At 42.0% G+C, this 9,509-nt stretch overlaps 1 protein-coding gene across 1 annotated transcript in view; it reads left to right on the top strand.

Annotated features, from left to right (window-relative positions):
- Positions 1-9,509, top strand: part of arhgap35a (Rho GTPase activating protein 35a) — a 69,341-nt gene that overhangs the window by 772 nt on the left and 59,060 nt on the right. The window lies entirely within an intron of this gene.

The following is a 9,509-nucleotide window of genomic DNA, read 5'->3' as shown; positions in this document are numbered from 1 at the left end:
CACTCCCTTTCTACCCGGTGCTGCTTCCCTTTTCCTTCCCTTCTGTCTGGATACTCGGCCACTTCATTCCAGGAGACATGTCTGCTTTACTGCCACACACATTTTAAGATTGATGCTGATGGATTGAAAGTGCTGGACTGGTGGCAAAGGATGTGGTTGTGTGTGTGTGTGTGTGTGTGTGTGCGTGTGCGTGCGTGTGCGTGCGTGCGCGCACTCACTGCTGTGTCATTGCTGTATCAAAAACCCGGGCGGAAAGATGTTTTTCCACCTAGTGTGTAAATTATGTGTGTATTTTGCACATATCTGAATGATCAAAGTTCGTTTCTGCTCCTGAACCCCCAGGCACGAAAGCATGACAATTTGTCTAAATATTCACCTGTACCATCTTGCCTGTGCTATTACTTTTCGGATAAATACGTTTGACCCGACTTCGATTTTTGTTATTCATTTGTTCCAAAAGGTTTGACAAAAACCTAAACATGTAAAAATGGAAGCGTTTTCTTCCCACAAGGAAATCATGTATATCAAATTAATCCATTCCAGGCAAGAAAAATGAAACTTTTAGTTGATTAATCTGAAAGTTTAGATTAATCGAGTAATTGTTTAGGCCGTAGACGGACCAAATCAATATGAACCAAACAGAAACAGTTCCCAGTTGAAAAAAAAAGTAATACCAAAATAGTTGTTGATTAATTGGGTAATTGATTAATCATGGATTAATGGTTGCAGGTCTACCTCTTAGGGCGCTTTGTTTGGTTGCTTGATTTTGTGGCGCGATACAAAACAATGTGCGAAACTGTGAAAACTAAAGCTAAATTTTGGCAACGCTTTTCAACCAAAACGTAATGGTACAAAAACTAACTGTTCCACTTCCTATGCCTGCATGAGTCTTGCATACTTTTTTTAATGACAGATTTTGTAGTATGGAATGTTAGAACTGACACATTGACTTTTTTATGCATGTGGTTTTATCCACAATGAAGTGGCGTGTACGCTTAACAACCAGGTTTGGAGACAGCTAGTACTTCCCCCTGGCCGTCACACTGCTGAATGCCAAATAAGCCCCTCTACCTGCCCACACGCACATGCAAAACTTTAAATTATTATTAATTTTAAATTATTTCAATTATTTGTGCAATTTATAGTTTACACTGTAAAATAAAATTAAAATAAATTAATTATTCATTTAAAATTATTGTAGTTATTTGTGCAATTTACTGTTTATGCTGTAAAATTAAATTAAAATAAATTAAATTAAAATTATTTAAATTATTTGTGCAATTTGCTGTTTATGCTGTAATATTAAATTAAACTAAAATAAATTATTCATTTCAAAATAATTTTTATTATTTGTGCAATTTACTGTTTACGCTGTAAATTATGTTGTTCATATTTGGTATCATCTATTTATTCTCCATATTATTATTATTATTATTATTATTATTATTAATCTTCTTTTGTCTCCGGTGTTAGGCAACAACATTTCGTTGGCAATTTCACTGCTGTGTCTTTGTGCAATGACAATAAAGGAAGTCTGTCCTATCTAGCTCTCTAGTCCTCTCGCTCTCTAGCCCTCTAGCTGTCTCTTCAGGAGTTTTTATTGTCGTAAATGTATACATTTATTCTCCTAAATTTCCAACTTTGTTCTCGAAATGTCAGATTTGTCAAATATTTGTCAATGTGGCCCTAATACTCCACCATTATATCGGGTCAGGACACCCCAGTGAGAAGTTGAGTGTACAAAAATCCAGGTGTGACTGTACAGCCTGATGCGCTCTTCAAAACACCCCTGTTGCGCTGCAACTTTAGTTGTAGAATCCTCATCGAATTGCCACCAAATTTGGTTTACAGCTTTAGGCAACTGCCGAGCATGTGTTTGTAAAATCTGACCAAGATTGGTTGGAAAAACATGGCCTTAGCAACTAACTTGCTATAATGAATTGTTTGATTACATGAATGTCTTCCAAAGCTTACAATTGTTAATTTTTCCCATATTGAAGGAAGTACATTTCCTCTATATGATGGTTCTTTTCTTGCCCTTATCCATGCACTTACTTTTCACTCCCACACCTACAGGGGTAGTGTTGTTTTGATGAGTCATTGAGTTTAATCAACTGCCTCGGGAGGACAGTGGTGCGAAGGGAGTCAACACACACACACACACACACAAGTGTAGTTTGATAATTTGCTTGCAGGTAAATGCAACAGCAGCTGTCAGCACTTCTGCTTTTTTTGCTTGATTGGGCCAGTTGCAGCTCAAATTTGCTAATTCAGGGATGTTCAACTGGCGGCCTGTGGGCCAAATCCGGCTGCGAAGAACAACAGAGTAAGTTCAGTTCAAAACCTGGAAGTGTATTTGCAGACATGGTAGAGGCCCAACGTTAGCCCCTTGTGCCGGAGTCGGAGCGGGGTACACCTTGGACTGGTGGCCAGCCAATCACAGGGCACATATAGACAAACAACCATTCACACTCACATTCATACCTATGGGCAATTTGGAGTCGCCAATTAACCTAGCATTTTTTTGGAAGAGAGAACATGCAAACTCCACACAGAGATGGCCGAGGGTGGAATTGAACCCTGGTCTCCTAGCTGTGAGGTCTGCGTGCTAACCACTTGATCACCGTGCAGCCCTTCCGAGCTAGCAATGTCCTGAAAAACATGTTTTGTCATGTAGAGGATCTTTGGTTTGTGTTTTTGTTACTGCAGAAGTACAGTAATCCCTCACCACTATGAATTCCGCTGCTCACTTTATCACGATTTTTCAAAAGTCATCCTGTTTTATGTTTGAATACAGCCATATTATATTATGCATATTAAATTAAGCATTTTCAATCTTTTAACAATGGTTAAATGAACTGAAATACAATTATCATATAAAGCAGCACATACAAGCATGAGCCTTATTATCTTTTTTCCTCTTATATTGGGTTATTTGAGTGTCATGGTGACTATAGGGGTGTTATTTCATGTCTAGAGGGCTCTAATGTAAAAAAACATGCATTTGTAAACCGGTTTTCTGTGTTCTAACTAGGAAACTATTGTGTTTATGAATAAGATAACCTATTTCACAGAGATTCACTTATCACAGCCAGGTCTATCTGTGATAAGTGAGGGCTCACTATACGTCTTAAGCGATCGCAGGGCACCTATCATACAGAGGATCATTGATAAGCGTAAACTTATTGCTTGTGTTTTATTCACTGAGGTAGAAATGCGAAGGCATGAGCGACTTGGACTGACATTCCATACAAAGTAAGAATAATAGTGAAGGGAGAAGTCCGTCCCCTATGGTCGTTTGGTTTCTGACAATGTGCCCCTCCAGAACAATTTATTGAAATAACCTTTAATAAGTGTACATTTGCGTCCGTACTCAGCCCTGTACCATCTGCCATCGGGCCGTGTGCTGTACTTCCTGTCCTGGGATTAAGAGGGAGGGAGGCTTTGCTTGTCCGGCTGTAGGCCAGATACTGTATGTGTTCTCTGATTAGGACACTGGAAGTGAGATTAAGTCCCCTCATTATCTGGACATATCAGAGTTTGGCACGCTTTCTCGCAGGGAAATAGAGGAGGGGGGTGTTCGCTAATCAAATGGACGCACAAGTGCAACTTAGAGGTTATTTGTAACGCGAACAAGGTGGTTTTAGATGTAAGTACCACCCCATTTTAAAACCGTATTATTTTCATGTCCTTTTATTGCCGATTGCAAACCGCCGTGCCGCCGAAGGAGACCCGTCACCTGCTCATTTGCAAATTCTCTCCCACGAGCCGACCTGTCAGCGGCGGCAGACTTCATGCGCCGCTCATCTAAAATTGTGTCTCTTGACTAAATCTCCCTCTCGCTCATGTTGCGTGGCCGAGGCTTGCTTGTAAGTCAGTGTAAGCCCGTGTTTGATGGAGAAAGGAGCTAATTATAGCAGGCAGCTTTGGTGGAGTTTGGTGGTCCAGATTACAGTCACTCTCCGCTCAATGGTGGCTTTGTTCTGGTGACTGATTATTAGGCAGTGAGAGGTGCATTCTGGGATGATTGCATCTGAATTTCCATTAGAAAGTGTGCCTGCCTTGGTTGAAATGAGATTCTCTTCTCACCCCAGTGGATGTTCAGTCCCTTTGCATATTGTACTGTTGATAAAAACCCCTCTGTACTTTGCCCCGATTGTCTGTCTGTTCCGAGGTACTTTAACAGAATGTGCAAAACGACTGACCTCGAGTCAGCAATTCTGGGAACACAACGACCATTAAATGTTGCCAGTGTGCGGTTGCTTTATAATAAATGGCTCACCCAAGAACTTTGAATGAATATGGAACAAAAATTGCATTTGCCCTATTTCTGTCCCCGCCCTACAACAGTGTTGTTTTCCAATTCTGATGGACTATTAATGGGGATTGCACATAGCAAGTAAGGCTTTTATATATGATTAATGGTTTAAAGGGCGGCTCTGAGGAAGTGAAAGCGATTAAAGAGGCCCTTTTTAAAGAAAAAAAAAAAAAGAATCCACAGAGACAGCGTTTGGAAGCCTGGTGTCCATGGAGATGAAGGACCAGGATGTAAGCCTCAATGGAATGGTGATGCCTCGATATGAGCAGCTGTTAGATACAATTACAGTAGTCCCCCCACCCCCCACCCCCTGTGTTTTATATTTCATCTTCTCAAGGGACAATACTTTAGAAAGTAAACTTTCATATACTTGTGCTGGTAGCATCCTCAAGGTCAGGGGCTGCGCGAGTGCTACTGAAACGGGGGAGTTATGGTTCACTGGGGTTCCTAAGCACATGGATCATGTCCAAAACGACAATATTTAGCATGAGCACCATTGTTATCTCGCATGGTAATGGTAATGGTTTAATTTCATTTGAACATGCATCAGATTCCAATTGAGTGCATCACATAATCAGTTCACAGTTCCACATGTCCAAAAGGAGTAGGAAGAAGCAGAGCTTATTAAATCCGACCCCTCCATCTGGTACTTTTACAATCAGTAACTGTTACATTTGTTCACTTCCTGCTTTCCTAATATAATTAAAGTTTTTTTTTATTTTATCTATTTTATTAATTTAAATTTTTTGTCACGTACCATAGTACGAGGTGATATGACCATACAATGACATAATGGGTACCATAGTAAGTGTCAATATAGTGATATATATAGCACATCACGACTGGTTCAAGACTCTTCATCCTTGTATTTAGCAAACATCAACTGCTTGTATTGTTTCGTGAATTGTTTGAGGTCCTTACTCAATCCATTCCATAGTTTGATTCCACATACTGAAATGCTATGGCTTTTTAACGTAGCTTCTGATCCAATCCCTCATCAATAAAATTCCATATAATAAAAGATAGAATTGAGTGTGCTAAATAGTTTTAGGGTGGGACTAATCATCTGACATAGGATGTGCTGTTATTTTGAAAACCGGAAGTGTGATGTGTTGAGGTCACTTGACGAGAGTCAGTGAACAGACGAGTGGGCTAAGAATAAACGTGCCTCCTGCGGCTCCGGCTCCTGTCCTTTTGTTGCTGCACTCCAATAACATTATGGGAATCCTCACCGGCTCGGTTGGACTCTCTTCAGCGCAATAGTAATTTATTGATGGCCTGTAGTTTTAATAACCAACGGTTCGAACTGCACTTCCCGTACAAGCTCCCGGCACCATGATACAGCAGTCCGGACACAGTGAGGGGGAACTACTGCTGTACTACAAGCCTCATACCCAATGTCCCAAGTAAATGTGGTAAATGGTGGTGTTGCGACGGCAAGTTGGCGGGAGCCGTTGTTATCCCATCTTAAAAAAATGCAACGTATCGGACACCGATCCCGATACTGAAGATCAAATCACGACATCCCTAGTCGTTACTGAAATCCCCTTCCATGATGGCATCACTAGTAGAGCTGAGGAGGCCACACGGGTGCTCTTTGGGTTCAGGTTTGGGCGAAACGTACTCAGCCACTACATCACCTTCAGCTTCGTCAGCAAGGCACTTGATCATCTTGAACGTGTGCTTGGGCTTGTTATAATGTTTCCCAGGGGAGGCGATCACACTTTGCCTCACAATCACACAGTACATTTTGGCATTGATGTTTCCCTCAGTGCTGGCAGCGTTGGCAGCACTCATGCAGCCCACAATGCTTAACTGTAGGCAAGACACAATTATCTTGCCTCACCCTAACCCTGTTTAAACAATAATGTGTTGAGTCATTTTCAGTGGCAAATAAATCTATTACTGAGGACATTTTCCTTCCTTTTTGGCCCTGGAGAAGGTAGAAACCACTAATTAGTCCTAGGGGTACATTAGTGGAGTTTGACTGACAGATATTGACTGGGACTATGCAGCTAATTCTGCCACTGCAGGGACAAGGAACAGAGAGAAGGTGTTGCCGCAAAGCAAGGTAGTCGGAGAGAGTGGGGGGGGGGAGAGCGAGCAAACTGGTTGGTTTCTGCTCCAGGCTCTGCTCCTTTTGCTGGTATGTGCCCTTTCAGCTTTGCGCTCCCGCGATCAACCAATCAATGGCGGCCGTAAGTAAACCTGCTGCTTGGCTATTGGCCACAGCTGAATTCCATGACTCAGCGTGCCCGTAGATAAGATGTTATGATTGAGCGGCTGCCATTAAAATGAGGCCACTGCTGCCTGGAGTTCAGTGGGTTGGACTAGCGCTGCTTCCTAATGGGTCACGGAGCCCCCACCCCCCACCCCCCATTGAACATGCATAGAATAGTTTTTGAAACCATTAACTGATGTACACATACAGTTTATTACACGTCTGGATTCCTTCTCATAGATTTGTAAATGCAGTTTCCACTCATGCTACGTTTTGTCTTACACTTTGTTAGGACTCCCTTATGGCGTTTTACAGAACTTTCTTGGCAGCACGTTTGACATAAACCTGACCGTGTGGCGCCTAGGAAATTTGAGTTCTTCTGAAGCTAATATGTGCAGTCTTACATTTTCAACATACACTACCGCTCCAAAGTTTTGGATCATTTGGAAATTTCTTTTGGCCAGTCTGGCTTTTTCTTAGCAGTCCTGCTATGAAGTCCAGCATCCTGAAGTCGCCGCTTCACTGTTGATACTGACACTGGTGTTTGATGGCTACTATTTAGTGCAGCTGTGAGGCATCTTTGTCTTAAACTACACACTCTCTTGCACAGTTGTGCAGCGTTTTTCTGTCCTTGTTAGACCCAGTTTGTGCTGCTCTCTGAAGGGAGTAGTTAACAGCATGGTAAGAGATTTTAGTTTTAGTTTAGATTTTTAGATGGCTTTTCTAGTCATCTATTAGCCTTATAAAATGATGAACTTGGATTAGCAGCCATACCAGGAGATTGATGCAGAGGACTGACAGTTGTTGATAGTAGGCCTCTATGCAAAAATGGATAGTTCTTTGAAAATTTATTTTGATTGTTTGTGAAATTAATAAAAATGTTTGTGAAATGGAAAAAATGTTTTTTTTTGGAAAACAAAGACATTTGCAAGTGATCCCAAACTTTTGAGCTGTAGTGCAGATACCCGCCGTTCTCTTTATTTACATTCTGCAACGCTGTCCGTGTTGTCTGCATGTCCCAAGCCATATAGCCTTTTGTTTTGATGACTCCACTGTAAAGTCAGGGCAAAGAAACAATTGAATCACTGTTCCTGGGGCATCTATTTTTATAGAGAGAAAATACAGTTTGTTTATTGTGGCTTTATAACGTTCATGCCATGCAAGGCTTACAAATTGTGGTGGGAGACGTGTGCCCAGCAATGTCATTGGATGTGTCACTTGAACTACCGCAAGGCAATTAAAGTTTGAGTCGCACATCATAGACAAGAAGGGAAAACGCAGAAAAGAAGACAACGCTCCTGTTTCTGTTTCTCTCCTTGTTTTTTCCCCTTACACGTCGTCATCCGCTATTTTAATGTTGCCATTTTCGAAGGCATGATGCAGCAGAATTGTCAGCCGCGGTTAAGGACCCGGAAAGGGCGCCGCCTTGTCACACGATGTTTGTATCGGACACCACTTCAGGGGGTGGGGGGCAGGGGTGCTGACCACAGCGCTGGCCTTTGGCGGGTCCTTCGCAAACACATGCCATCTCCCACACATACACACACAATTATATAGTCATGTATAGTGTGTTCCTACGCCGTACGGTGGACTAGTGGTTAACATGTATGCCACACAGTCAGGAGATGGGGAAGACCTGGGTTTGATTCGATCGAGTTTGCATGTTTTTCACCTGCATGCGTGGGTTTTCTCCGGTTTCCTCCCACATTCCAAAAACATGCTAGGTTAATTGGCGACTCCAAATTGTCCATAGGTATGAATGTGAGTGTGAATGGTTGTTTGTCTATATGTACCCTGTGATTGGCTGGCCACCAGTCCAGGGTGTACCCCGCCTTTCGCCCGAAGACAGCTGGAATAGGCTCCAGCACCCCCGCGACCCTCCTAAGGATCAGCGGTAGAAAATGAATGAATGAATGAATTAAATGAAGCAGTCATTAAAAAAAAAAAACTTTAGCAACACTTCTTATGTTGTTATCAAGTTCTTTGACATATTCACCAATACCATCCGTGTCCTTCATGATAGTTGCCGGGTTTCATCAGTTTGGTCGGGGCATACAGCCACTGTTGATCTCGCCGCATAGCATTTTACGATGTCTGATTTCACTTTCTTTTACGCGCTGCCATCGGGTGTTGTGCCTCACTGCCTGGGGAGACATAATAGAGGTTAAACTTAACTGAAAAGAATAAAACTATTCTATACCATACTATACTCGTATATACTATATTAAACTATACTAAGAATCAAACTATGGAATGAATTGAGTAAGGACCTCAAACAATGCACAACGATGAGCCAATTCAAGAAACAATACAAGCTGTTGATGTTTTCTAAATACAAGGATGAAGAGTCCTGAACCAGTCATGATGTGCTATATATATCATTATATTGACACTTACTATGGTACCCATTATGTCATTGTATGGTCATATCACCTCGTACTTCGGTATGTGACAAAAAAAAAATGTAATCTGATGCATGTTCAAATGAAATAAAACCATTACCTTAAAAGTGATGTTGTCCTCCAACACTAATGTATTAGTCCGTCACGCACACTAACGACACAAATGGAAACAGGGGTTCAGAACATTCTCTATACCTTCCAAAATGGCGTATAAAAACAATCAATGAGCTGACTTTGATTTTGTCTGTCGCCATTTTAAACTGTATCATGTCTAATGTGCCCCACACTAATCTGACCCTCGTAGCGTCGTTGCCAGATTGTTTCTGACAGCGGACATCATGGTCTCTTTAAAGTGGGAAGATAAGGCGCGTAGCTGTGTATTAGATACAGTATCACGGGCTGCAAAGCCTCGACACTGCCCATTGCTTATCTCACCCGGTCCCAATCTTTGGCCCTGCCGACGCCTTGCACAAGCCCCGGCTGATGACTAAGCACCGCTTGGGCTGCGGATGGTCGAGCCTGGCCTTTTATCGATCGCAGCCTGTCATCCCGCCACCACTTAGCTAAT

The sequence above is a fragment of the Doryrhamphus excisus genome, chromosome 8 (assembly GCF_030265055.1).
Source record: "Doryrhamphus excisus isolate RoL2022-K1 chromosome 8, RoL_Dexc_1.0, whole genome shotgun sequence".
Taxonomy (NCBI): Eukaryota; Metazoa; Chordata; class Actinopteri; order Syngnathiformes; family Syngnathidae; genus Doryrhamphus; species Doryrhamphus excisus.
The sequence above is the reverse complement of the archived record's forward strand: the minus strand, read 5'-3'. Positions and strand labels throughout refer to the sequence as shown.